Genomic DNA, 12,151 nt, shown 5'->3' with positions numbered 1-12,151 from the left:
AAGAAAAGGGCTCAAGCTTGGCCGGGCCGGAGGAGCTACGGGAGGAAGCGTCCGCTCACCCCGCCATCTTGGCCACGCCCCCTGAAATGTTATTTTTAGCAATAGTTCCGTGTCCAACCGTCTCAGTAAAAATATTGCACCCACTTTTTATCACAGTAGTGTGTGTGTGTGTATGTATATATATGTGTATATATATATGTATATATATATATAATGTACCACACATACTTGCTTTTGCAATATAGTGACCGTCATATGATGACACGTCACATTTAAGAATACAATCTGTTGATTGACATAGTTGTCATTCGTTTATTTTCGGAAATGAAATCATTTTCTTAAAAGAAGCTATCATTGAAGACGCAGTATTTACGATATATCCCTTCATTCACTGACATGGCACTTTAATGTAATCGATATTGTTGAAGATGATATAATACTCCTACGCCGGCATTTACACTGGAGACATGATTTTAAAACATCGTTTATTCAAGTTGGGGGAGGGGGGCTACAGAATGTGAAAAAGAGCTCCTTGGTCTGCCATATCTAACAAATATTTATTGGTTTGGGGTTAAATGCCCCCCCTGAAGGGTTGAGTGTCCCCTAAAGAGCATGGGCTGCATGGGCCTGCGTCACGCCTCTGCTTTACGTTCTTTGGAAGTTTTGTTAACGTGATTTACGCAGCTTACGTACTTTTCTCCTAAACAATATATTGATGCACGATGACTGCCTGTGTAGAAGTGACAAGACAAACAGGGCGGCCTTCGGAATCGGCGAGATGGAACGTAGACATATTGCGGTGCGACTCTTAGTCCCGCTGATGGGGCCCTTGGGACCGCGACATGTCGTCTATGTAGTCTCGCATTTTGTTCGAGTGAGTGTAACGGGCCCCCGGAGAGCTGAGGCATCACTCTAGTCATTAGGAGCCTGTCGCTCCCAACAACGCTTCATCAACTGACAAAAATGGGCGGGGGCTCTTAGGCACCCCGGCAGATGTTGAACTTGCCCTTTGAATTCCTATAGACGGGAGAAATGCAATTTAAAGACATCATTCTCTATTAGTGGTTTTGCGTAGGTGGCTGGTAGTTAATTCAGAAACAAACGCAGCCAACCAATTGACTGTCTAGAGACGCCCCTTTGATATTTCGTTATTAGATTAATTTTATTTTCAAAACCTATTTTATAGTAATCTGTATGTCTGGGTTATTGCAACAAATTAACGCTATTTGGTGTTTGTTTGAAAAGCATCTGCCTCATGGTTATGTTGTTTGAGTACTGGGTACTGAAATCACCTTCACTGCAACAAATATATCTATATAAGCATACTCGAGAAGTAATTTGAATGTATATTACATGACTAGAATTAACTTTCTGTGCGCTTTTTATGATATTGAGTTTGCTTTTTCACTTTTAAGAGACTATTTGTAACAGAGGTTGGGGTGACATTGATACCTGTATCTTCTCTTTACTTTGCCCTACTCCTAAAACTCTAATCTGTTCCCTCATTTCCCAGCATGGGCAAAGTGCCCCACTTGTATCAAATCTAGAGACGTATATGTGCTTGGCGCCATTTCAACTGAATATTTAATCCTATATTCACATTTCTTCTGTTCACTTCAAAGCTCTGGCAAGTCCCAAGCCTGTGATTTGGGCCCATGTATGCAAGTAACTTTAGTGTTTATTTTGAGTGCACAAAGATATTGTGAGTTATCACACGCACTTCTCATTCTTAATTTCGTAAATCTGAGCTGGTTTATGCCCGGTGGGATTATGTAGTGAGGGGAAGGGAGAACTGGTTTAAGATAGAGAGGATCTAACTAGGTTCAGATGTTGGAGTCTGACCCCCCCCCCCTCCCGCCCCCTCCCCCCCCGTCCTCAAGGTCCTGTGTTTTGGACATCTACAAGGACTTTCAATCTATGCAATTCTCATATATTAATCCACTGCCCATTTTTGCAGGATTTAAATTCAGAGCATATGGGAGATCATGAACAACCCGGCTCTCCCTCACTCTTATGAAGAACATTTTAAATTCACTTTCCTCTATACCTGATATATCAAGATCATTTTCACTGTCCTCTTTCCAAAATACCGAAGGGGAGAGGAATTTCTACCTTAGCATATTTCTGATACAAAAGAAAAAATTACTGCAGTCTAGGAAAACAGCGCTTCTTATCTTATTGTTGAAAATCTCTGGTGCATGTGTCAAACTGCTGTGCAGTGGCCAATTCTTCTTTAAGAAATTGAAGACAGCTGAGTCCTGAACAAACTGTGTGTACAAGAAGAAGACACCTCGTGAGTATACCATGACCTCTACACTGATATTATGGTTAAAATAGACAAAAAAATCAAAAGTTTGATCAACATAAAAATGCATAAAAAGAACAGCCAATTGTTTTTAGACCGATTCCTTTGCAAAGTTAAAAACAGGGTCATATACTCACATGATTAAAGTGTAGTTAAATTGTTTCACCGCCTACATTAGATTTGGCAGTTTCATCAGGACAAACAATTTGAGGCTTACTACTTTCAAAGGCAATAACAGTGAAGCAATTGGTCTGAGGTTGATGTTTGGCCCACAGATCTATGGTGTGCCTGTCTATATGTTCCAGCACTTACAACTTTTTAAAGGACACATTTACTCTTCATAAAGGTTTTCCACATGCCTTGGAAGAGTATTTCAATGATAAAATAAGACATCCTCTGCTCTCTATACCCATTACCAGCAAGGAAAGTGTCTTCTTGCCTTTTATTGGCCTTTGTGGCATGGGACATGGCTCAACTCCAAATAAGATGCACTATTCTTAGTATCACAACACTTAATTACCGGTACCATCCAACCTTTTTTTATTTGGCAATTTTTGGGTCTTTCTCTGCCATACATCTTATTGGTACCCTTTTTTTCTACTGACAGGCAAGGTTGATCTTGCAAATTATCCCTTTGAAGATCAAGAAAACATGGCGGACAAGGGCTGTTCAGACTTAAACAACTTTACCGAAAGGTCCGTTTTTCATTGGAGAATTTGGTAGGTTTGGAGCACTGAGTAAGAGAACAGAGTCCTTGCTGTTTCTTTAACTGAACGTTTATGTTAGGCTAAATTGTGTCCTTCTCCAGTGCTGCTACCTCTAAGAGAGGTTTCCGCTTTAGGATGACAGACCAGTTCCATGTTCATTATAGTGCAGCACGTCAACAAGAATCCCATTCCTGACTTCACATAGATTTCCATGGCTCTCATGGAGTCCAGATGGCTGTAAAAGTAGTGGCAGCTGACAGAGATAAAGACCCGTGGGGTGGGTGAATGGGTTGCGGGGGGAGGGGGCCAAGGGGAAGCACGCTGGGGAGAGTGCAGCGGGTGGGGGGTTAACAATAAAAAATAATAAAAGGTTTACCTTGTGCTGCAGGCCGCCTTTGGCTCCTTTGTTCCTGGTCCCAGCAGTCCCTGGGACAGCCACGGACTCTCCATCCAATCCCCATGCTGCTCCCAAGTGAACTGGATTAACGCTCGCTCAAGCACAAGGAGTCTGTGCTGTTTCTTCAACCCAGCCGGACATTATAGCCAATTTGGAGAAACCTAAGTGCTCATGTCAGTTTGGCCGGCCTGAAACAGCTGGCCAAACTGATACTTGAAAGTGCATATTTACCACTCCTCCTTCCACTCCCATGCCCCTCTCTGCACACACTAGCTCAGATGATGATCTTGAGCCGTGAACGAGGATAGCTCCGCACGCCACACCGTCAAGCCAAAAACAGGCCCAATTTATGAAGGGCAGCAGCAAAAGTAGTCGATTTGTGTATAAGCTCTACATCGGTGAGAGTGAGAAGAACATTATCAGTGCTTTCTTAGAGCAATTCTCTAAGATTAAGGCGCACGGTACAGAATGTTTATCAGGCTCACAGTGATGAGTTAGAAGATCGATTACTATCAGCATATATACTGCGTTGCAGATACCACATTTGCGAGCCTTTTTAGCCATCGATGAATGCCAGTGATTAAATAAAAATTACGACCGAAATTAAACACTTGAGAACCATCAATGGGATTGTACCCTGGAATACACACGTATATGTGTTTTTTAATTACAAAGAGAGCAGTATGTTTGTCTTGAGAAAGATGGTATAAAGTGAAGTCACACCATCGAAACGCGTCGACGCACCATCTGCACAATTCACATTGCTGCCTGGATCAGTTGCTACTAATGTACTGGGTCTGAGTTGGCCTTTTTTCTACGAATGTGCAACTTTGTATGACAAAGTGTATTGTCTTCTTCATCTCTCTTTTAATAGTTGAGCAAGTGGCATTAGGACTTTACTTTAATAACTTTATTCGGATTCAATGAAGATCCATAAAAGTACAACATCGTTATAAACATATAGCATACTGTCTTCACTCGGGAAAAAATAAAACATATAATGAATTATAAGGTAAATATCATAGAACAGGTACATAGCTAAAAAAGACAGTTTAAAAAGGGGAATGGGTTTAACCAGTAATTCATACAATAACCAACAATCTAGCTGTGCAAAGACGCAAAATATGAACTTTAGAGCGCTGTGCAAATAGGCAATTTGTAAACATCCAACTATATAAATCAGGATTTTGTCATTGCGAACATTTGAGAACCCTGTATATGATGATCTTATTAAATAGTAAATGGGCAATAATGTATCTAAGATAAGTTGTAGAAATAACCTCAACGTTACTGTGCAAAATAGCAAGCACGGAAACATAGTTATAGTACAGATGGACAATTTACAATAACCTGTTTTGAACAGAATAAGCATATCTTGGTTTAGCCATAATCAGCACCTTTTAATGGTTAATAACATTTATCAGCAGGTAAGCATAGAAGCTCGAGATTTAACAGCTGCTGATAAAAAGGAGCTAACACGAAAGATCATATCCTCACTGCCCAATTGTAGTATTTCTTCATATGCAGAGATATAATTAGTCGTCTCATGTGCTTTAAAGTGGGGGATGAGGTAATGTTTAGTGTACCTTTACGTAGAATCTGCAGGAGAACAAAAAATGTAGTAAGGTTTGTTTGCAGCCATTGCCACATGGGCAAACAGTATCCTCCAGGTTTTTATTAAAGCCGATAGGGAAACATAGGAGATATTTTACACTGTTGTCCCTAAGGCGAAAAAGCAGACACCTATTCCATCTCCCAATATTTTTTCTTAAATATTCCTGTGGTTTTAAATAGTTGGTATCAGCTGTTCTCGGGATGGACATGTATCTAATAATAGAAGGCTAACTAAACTCAACCTTTGCTCTGTCAGTGCGATATAGAGCGTATAGTGCGTCCCTTGCTGATTTTAGGATTATATTTTCGGCGGCAAGGGGGAAGGAAAAGCTATGTTCTAAATGTATGCTAGTCAAGCTTTTATGAACGGCGTTAAGCCAGGGTATATATTTGCCCCTGTCGCAACTCAAGCAATCCATTATAATTCGTTGAGTTAAGATGGCTGCAGGATTGCGCCATATCTTCAGCCAGAATAAGGCAGGGCGAGATTTGATAAAATCTTCTACATAGTGTAGATTCAATTCTTTATGACACAGAAAGGTAGGTGATGAGATTTGTGCCCCAAGTAACCTTCTACAGAATCTATTTTCTTCTAATTGTATCCCACTGCAGTCCGCGAACCCCCATACTTCAGAGCCATAAGTCGCAGTAGGCAGGCATTGGGTTCTGTAGATCTGCAGTAGTGGGGTCACTACATCTGCCTTTTTTGGTTGTCCCAGGCTCATTATAGAGTTAATTGCCAAACCTAATTTATTTCTACCTCTGGCTACATGCGATTTCCATGAGCCTGTGTCAGAAAAGACTAAACCAAGATAGGGAAAGGTGCTCGTGCTTTTTAAGAGGTCTGTTCCGATCCTTATATTCTTTGTACAGTATTTTTTGGGTCCGCAAGACATTATAAATGATTTGTTAAAATTGGTACATAATCCCAGCTCTCCCATAAAAGATACAAAACCGGAGATTAAAATGCGTAAAACTTTAGGTGTGCGGCCCATAAGGACCGCATCGTCTGCGTATAAAAGTGCAGGGTACAATTGGCCGTTGATTTTAGGTACATCACTAGATAGTTCGATCAAAGAGTTATTCAATTCATTAATATAAAGAATAAAAAGCAGAGGGGCCAAGACACACCCTTGTCTGACCCCGCTGCCGATTAAAATGTCCCTAGAAACCTCGCCTTCGTTGTTAATCCTCACCTGTGCTTTCAAGTCTCTGTGCAGATATGCCAGAAAGTGTACGAGTGCATTGTCCAATCCATAGTTTAAGAGGATCTCCCATAGGCGTGAACGGTTAACAAAATCGAACGCTGAAGTTAGGTCCATAAAACCCAAATATAAGGGTACTTTTTTTGCTACTGTGTATTTCCCCAATATAAGATTTAGATTTAGACACTGTTCAACTGTGCCAACGTGGCTCCTAAAGCCCAGCTGGCAACAGTTTAAGATTTGTTCTTCTTCAGCCCAGTTCCGGATTTTATTAAAAACGACTCGCCCCAAGATCTTCAGGGTGTTGTCGATCAGGGATATTGGGCGATAGCAACAAGGGTTGGATCTGTCCCCTTTCTTAAAAATGGGTACTATTATGCTTGTGGTCCATGTTTCTGGGATGGGGGAATTTATCAGATTATTAAAAACATTACATAAAAGAGGGGACCAGAGATCAGGTTCAGATTTAATGAGGTCGATAGACAAACCGTCTGGGCCGGGTGCTTTATTCCCTGCGCTTTCGTGTATGGCATCTTCAACTTCAGACAGTAGTATAGTTAAGTGTGAAGGTAAGGGGAGATAGTCAGAGCTTATTGAATTAGCTAAATACATTTTTGAGAAGTGCTCCTCCCATACGTTGCTTGATATGTTGCAGCCTATGGGAGTGATGTTTGATCCTGAGGATCTAAATGCTTTCACCTCTCTCCAGAACCCCGTTACATCTTTGAGAGCTGCAGCGCGGGCGAGGGAATCCCACCGTTCCTTTAACACCACCTCTGCGCGAGTTTTAATTGCGTTCTTATAGCACGCTCTCAAGAACTTAACTAATGCCATATCCCTGGGTTCGGCTTTTAGGGCGTCACGTAAGGACCTATTTGCCCTAGAGCAAGTGTCGTCAAACCATCTAGGGCTCTTGCCCTGAGTCGTGACTGGTTTCGAGATTTCTGATTTTATTCCAGCACACAACATAGTAAAGGCCTTAATAATGTCTGCTCCGGGGCAAGTGCTAGACAAACACGTCTCTATAGATGGGCGGTGGGATTTTATAATGCGGGCCAGTAAGGCATTATTGTCTATCCCTCTCCACATGACTTTCAACTAGTCAGTGGATAGTGTCAGGTCTTTGGCCCCTATTTCTTTACGTTTTCTGAATTTATTAAAAAATCTAATAATGGTAAAAATTGGATTGTGATCACTATAGCTAGTACCTAAAACTTCGGCCTTTACTAAAAAAATTTCGAGTGAAGCTGAAATAAAAATATAGTCAATGGTAGATGAGCAGCCACGTCCTCTGTAAGTAGGCAGTGGGGGGTTAACTGGGTCGAGGCCAACTTTTACCATTACATCGACTAAATCGTGGGTAGATAGATAGTTGTACAATTCATTACCTCTTCTGCAAGGAGTTTTCCCAGCACTGCTTGCGGCAGATGTGTCTATGCTGTTATACAGATGGGCATTGAAGTCACCCCCCAGACAAATTCCATCTAATTTACCATATTTTTCATCCTGCGTTAGAGTATCGATAAATTCGAATAACCCAATACAATTTTTGTTAGGCACAGATGTGAAATCGTTGTTATAAAAATTAATTAAACAGACCGTAATTCCGTGCGTGTAAATCAAGGCCTGGACATTATCATTGTTGGTCTCTATGGATTTGATACTATTACCTTCAGTAATTTTTATCCATATGGATAAACCCCCGCTTGGTCTACCAGAATTAGGGATAGATGCAAGTTTGTTATAGCATGAAAATCCCTCGAGTAGTAGACTGCTAGTGCACCAGGTTTCTTGGAACATCAGAATATCGAATCGATTGATCATATTGACCCATTCATTTGAAATCAGTTTAGCTTTCAAACCTGCGATGTTCCAACTGAGTATATTCAGGTTTTGATCATAAAGTTTAGAAACAGTGGTCGCAGAAGAAATGACTAATGCAGGTTCAACCGTCCGTGATCCCTGGGGATTATCAGTGAGGCTATGTTCAACTATATCAAGATTGTCGCGCAGGGGGCTCAATAGTGATGTTTCAGTGATAATATGATTGTGTATTGGTCAATCCTGGTTATCCAGGTCAGATAGGGTGCTAAACCTATTAAATAACTGGGGGGGGGGGGAGGAGCCTAGCGCGCAACCAAGATGGCCGCGTAGGTGCGAGGCTCCCGAGGACCTCCGCGACCTCCTACAACTATCCTGAAAATATCCTGTCCTAGATGAGGGGACTGTGTTGGTGAGCCTGAGCTGAGGTGGCACCCGTTTTCCGCTTCCAAATCGGACCTCGGACACCGGCGTGAGCACCGATCGAGGTTTGCGGCCTTCTCCTCGCCGAACCCCGGATTTGAGCTGTGGGGCGATCCGGAGACAAAGTGAACAACAGCGGCGGGCAGGGCTTGGCGACTCGCGTACCCCGCACTTTCACTTTCGCTTTCGCACCCCCCTTGCTGTCTCTGTGAGGTTGGGACGCGGGGCTTCGTGTGTTGGTGTGGCCTCGCTGGGAGACCCTGCCTGCCCGCCGGCTGTGATCCACCCCGCACATCTGAGGTGGCCCCCCCCCGGAACCCGTGAACCGGCTTGCCTGCCCTTCACGACGTGGCTGGTGCGACCGGGAGACTGGGACCATGGCCACGAAACAAGATGGTGACCGGGCAAAGATAAAATCGACCCGGCGTGGCGCAGTCCATCAGTCCAACAGCATGGACCGCTATACCCTCCAGAAGGGATCTCCCGAGGTGCCACGCAGGTCCCCTGAGGGCCCTACTGATGCTCCTGATCTGCCCACGGATCTGACTCTGCGGGATGTCATGGGCGCCATTGCCGAGATGAAGGCCTCGGTGGGCCAGCGTTTCGATACGCTGGCGCAGAAGATCGACTCGGTCCTCGTGGATGTTGGCCTGGTAAGGGCCGATCTTTCCAAAACCAACGACCGAGTCGATTCTTTGGCCCACACCGCATCGGGCCTTACGACAGATGTGGCGGCCCTACAAACGGAGGTGCGCCGGCTTAGTCAGGCGAGTGCGCTGATGGATCGCCGCCTGGAGGACTCCGAGAGTCGGGCCCGGAGGAACAACATCCGCATCATCGGGGTGCCTGAGGGACGTGAGGAGGCGGCGGCGGACCTCTTCGTGGAAGACCTGATTGTTACCCATCTCCAGCCACGGGGGCTGAGTAAATTTTTCGCGGTGGAGAGGGCCCACAGGGTTCCCGGGGGAAGGCCTAAGGTCGGAGCCCCTCCGAGGCCTCTCATTGCCCGGATTTTCAATTTTCGGGACAGAGACGCTATCCTGCAATCCTCCAGACTACAGGGACCGGTTAGACTTGAAAATATGGACGTAAATTTTTATCCTGATTTCACCCCAGCGGTCCAGAAGCAGAGACTGAGCTTCCTCGGTGTCAAACGCCGTCTTCGGGATCTAAACCTCAAATACGCCATGCTTTTCCCAGCTAAGCTGCGAGTGGAGGTGGATGGTCGCACACACTTTTTTGATCGTCCCGAAGCGGCCGGGGACTGGCTGGATACTCTGTCTGGGGATCGGGATCGGGGGGGCGGGGGGGGGAGCGGTGGGGGGAGAGGGCTCGCCGGATCAGGTCTGAGGGACTAATATTAGGCCTCGCTCTGGACGAAATTGATGCCATTTTTGACCATGCGTCTGTTCGTGTAAGTTCCCCTCCTATGGAGGTTGTGTGGGGTCTCTTGGGGGTTCTCCCTCCTCCTCTGGGGGTCTAGTTAGTTTAACTATCTATGGGGCGACAGGCACACTGCACGTTGGGGGGCTGTTTGGGCTCATGCAGGGGTGCAGGGAGGGGGGAGTTCTGTTGGGGTGGGTGGGCAGGGACGGGGTGTTGTTCGTTTTTATCACAAGGCAAACTTATTTTTGTGTTGGTTCTAAGGTGCTCTCGGGGGGACGAATGGTGGCTTCTGTGTATGATGGGGGGTAGGGAATTAACTTTGTTGTCTTGGAACGTTAATGGACTGGGGGACAGGATCAAACGAGGTGTGGTCCTGCAGTTTTTGAAGCGACTCTCGCCCGATGTAGTCTTTCTGCAGGAGACACACCTTATTGGTAATTCCTTCTGTGCCATGAATCGGCGTGGCTACCGCCTAGTGGCCCACTCGGGCTACACGTCAGGCTCAAGGGGTGTGGGCATCATGGTAAAGAACTCGCTCCCGTTGGAAATTGATGAGGTGCTCCACGATGATAGGGGACGTTACACTGTCTTGGTGGGGAGAATGGAGGGCAAAGTGGTTGTCTTTGTGTCAGTATACGTCCCACCGGGGCTGCAGTCGACCACCTTTGCAGACCTGGGGCGCCTCCTCCTTGGCCTTCCGGGGGGGCTTCTGGTGGTGGGGGGGGACTTTAATGCGGTGGTTTCTGGTACTGTGGATCGCCACCCCCCTAGGGACCTCCCCCGGGCACAGGCGTGGCTATCCGGCCTCTTGGATACACTGGGATTGGTGGACTGCTGGCGCTTAAAACATCCCACGCAGCTGCAGTACACTTTCCACTCGGGGGCCCATGGTAGTCTCTCACGGCTTGATTATGTCCTTGTCCCGGCGGCCTATGTCGGGAGGATGGGAGAGGTGCGCCATTTGGCACGGGGTATCTCAGATCACTCCCTGCTCCTGTTACATTTCGATGTCTTTCCGAGGGGTGAGGGTAGGGTAGTCCCAATCAATTCCTGGTACCTGCACGACCCCACCATTCGCGCTGACTTGATTAAATCCCTGCAGCAATATTTTGATGAGAATGTAGGGTCCGTGCCTTCGGCTATCTCCCTGTGGGAGGCCTTCAAGACAGTTCTCAGAGGGGAGGCCCTATCCCTTATTTCCCACGCCCGGAGGCGCGAGCGGGAGGAGGTGACCCGGGTGGAGGCTGAAATAGCCGAATTGGAGGGTAATCTAGAAGGTGGGGTGACGGATGCTGCACTACATGCCCTCCAACTCAAGCAGGCGGCCTATAGGGCCCTCGTCACGGAGGCGGCCAGGGGCCTCAGTAGAGAGCAACAGGGGCGACTGTATGATGTGGGTGATAAGGCTGGTAAACTGATAGCGTGGTTGGACAAAAAGGAGAGAGCGAATCGTGTGGTCCCGCTGATTGAGAAAACGGATGGTGTGTGTGTAACTGAGCCAGAAGAAATTGTCTCCTGTTTCGCGGATTATTTCCGCGAGGTGTATTCCCCGGTCTCTTCCTGCTCTGAAGAGGATTCCCGTGCCCTGCTCAGGGATATCGCGCTGCCGTCCCTTTCCGGGGAGGACAGGGTGTCGCTGGACGCCGCTCCCACCTCCGACGAAATCGCCCTCGCCATACGTTCGGTCGCTTCTGGCAAGGCCATGGGCCCGAATGGTATCCCTATCGAGTTGTACAAGTTGCGACCGGATGCACTGGCGCCCCACCTCCGTGCAATGTTCCTGGCGGCCCACTCGCTGGGCTCCCTCCCGCTGGACCAGCGTCTGGCTACAATCGTGGTGATCCACAAGGAGGGGAGACCTCAGGACCGGGTTACATCCTATCGGCCTATCTCGCTACTGAATGCGGAGCCCAAAATTCTCGCCAAGGTACTGGCCAATCGGCTGGTCGGCGTGGTGGGCGATCTGGTTCATCAGGACCAGTCCGGCTTTATTCCCCATCGCAACACAGCCCTGAACCTGCGGCGTTTGCATGGGGTGCTCGCACGTGTCCCATTCATACGGGAACCGGCCATCTTGGCGTCCTTAGACGCCACCATGGCGTTTGATACGCTTGAGTGGCCATACATCTGGGCGATGCTTGCGAAGTTTGGATTTGGCCCAGGGTTCATCAGTTGGGTCAAATTGTTGTATTCGGGCCCATTGGCGCAGGTGGTGGTGAACGGAAGAGTATCGGCCCCGTTCGAGCTGGGCCGGGGCACGCGACAGGGTTGCCCCTTGTCGCCGCTCCTGTTT

This window comes from Triturus cristatus, chromosome 6 (assembly GCF_964204655.1).
Source record: "Triturus cristatus chromosome 6, aTriCri1.1, whole genome shotgun sequence".
Lineage (NCBI taxonomy): Eukaryota > Metazoa > Chordata > Amphibia > Caudata > Salamandridae > Triturus > Triturus cristatus.
The sequence above is the reverse complement of the archived record's forward strand: the minus strand, read 5'-3'. Positions refer to the sequence as shown.